Below are 2,063 nucleotides of genomic sequence, written 5' to 3' on the forward strand. Positions count from 1 at the left end.
CACTGGAAAAAACTCGTGCACCTATGGATGAGGACAGTGGGTGGGGAGTGAGGACGGAGGGTGGGGTGGGAACTGGGAGGAGGGGAGTTATGGGGGGGAAAAAGAGGAACAAATGTAATAATCTGAACAATAAAGATTTAAATTAAAATAAAATAAAAAAAAAGAAACACTACAAGCCAGAAAATATCTGGAATCTTATTTTTAAACGACTGAGTATAAAAAGCTGTTAATCTAGAATTCTATACACAACGAAAACACCCTTTAATAAATACAGGCACAATACAGACACTTTCAGGTAAACAGAAGCTGAGGAGGCCTGCACCACAAGAAACAGTACATGTCCTTTAGGCCAATGGGAACTAATACTAGACCAGATCTACACTAAAAGAGAAAGAATACTGAAAACGGCAATTACAGGGGCTTTTTCATTTCCTCATCTCTTTAAAACCAAGTTGACTGTGTAACCACCATCGCTCCTGTGTATGTGTAACACAGGTGAAAGTAAACTGCAGGACGACGTGATGGACAGACAGGGGTGATGAGGAGGGTGCTGACTGGGTCCGTGTCTCAGGTGGCACAGAGAATTCAAGACAAGACTGTTCCGTCAGCCCCTTATCCGCAGGGACACGTGCCAAGACCCCCACGGATGTCTGAAACCGTGAACAGTACCAACCTACCATCTACACTATGGTTTCTCCTATACATTCATACCTGCGATAAACTTTAACGTATAAATTAGGCATCCTAAGAGATTATCAGCAATAGTAATAAAGTTGACTTACACGTTGTAGTAAGTTATGTGAATGGGTTCGGGCTGTTATTTAGTAAAACAAGGGTGACTTTCAACCGAGCACTGCAATACTGTGAGTCAAGCTGACAACCCAGGTGGCTAACAGGAAGCCAATTTAAAATGGATGAACTGTTTGTTTCTGGAATCTTTCATTTGTTATTTTTGGATCATAGTTGATTACAGGTAACTGAAACCATGGACGGATAAGGGAGGACTACTGGGGTCCCTCACGACGACTAAAAGTAACACAAAGAGGTATAGCTCAAAAGCCTGGTAAGTAGATAACACGGAATACTAACAACTAATCGTTAGGAAAGGGACAAAATAAATGAAGTAGAAAATAACAAAATGCTAGACTTCAACCAAACGACATCAACAATTAAGTGTAAGCAGAGTCAAAATTCCAATAAAAGGAACCGTCAGAAGAGAGGAGACCCCACCACACGGAGTAAAAGAAACTCAAACGTAAAGACACACATGCAGTCGAAGCCACAGTATAGACAAGAACGTGCCACACGGGTGCTGGTTGTAAGGAAGTCAGTGGCACAGTTCACTCCAGACCCCAAGTCTATTCGTGTTCCCAGAGATAAAGAGGGACTCTCTTCTGTTCCCTGTGCTTGTGGGTCACCTTCACCCACAAACCCATGGCCCTGTGCTCCCCCAGCCCCTGGTGGCAGGTGCCCTCAGGCCAGGCCCAGTGTGGCCCTGCTGAAACCTATTCCTCCTGGTTTGCACGACCACCTCCCTGAGACGCAGGAATCAGCACCTCTACTCTCCCCACCAGGAAACAGTAGCCCCAAGATGCTGAGATATTCCCCCACAGCCACTCAGTCCAGCCTCCCTGACTGCCTGGCCACCGTGGAGAATTCTGGCTGCTGGGCGTCCCTGCCACCCAGCCCCCACCCCCCAGCTCACAGGGCTCTTCCCTGCCCTAGGGCCTTGGCCCCAATAGATCCCGATTCCTGAGGCAGAGCAGACATGACTTCCGAGGAGAGGCCTGGCGTCAACCCCACGCTCCCAGGCCCACAGGCACGCTTCTCGGAAGGGGACACGAGGCAGGTGAACCAGAAGAGGGGTGGGAGCTGGCGCACCAGGACCTGGGAGAACCTTGCCTTTTCTTAGGGCCAACACCCTGGTGGCAGGGAGCGTGCACAGGCCCAGAGCACCACTGCCTGCATCCAGGGCAGGGCAGGCCCCGGCAGGCGGGCAGGCAGCGTGCAGGCCGGTGAAGGGCAGGGCCACGGGACACGCACACACACGCACCCCGTCCCGT

At 49.6% G+C, this 2,063-nt stretch overlaps 1 protein-coding gene across 1 annotated transcript in view; it reads right to left on the bottom strand.

Annotated features, from left to right (window-relative positions):
- Positions 1–2,063, bottom strand: part of SBF1 (SET binding factor 1) — a 27,377-nt gene that overhangs the window by 5,015 nt on the left and 20,299 nt on the right.

Source organism: Myotis davidii, unplaced genomic scaffold (assembly GCF_000327345.1).
Source record: "Myotis davidii unplaced genomic scaffold, ASM32734v1 scaffold845, whole genome shotgun sequence".
Lineage (NCBI taxonomy): Eukaryota > Metazoa > Chordata > Mammalia > Chiroptera > Vespertilionidae > Myotis > Myotis davidii.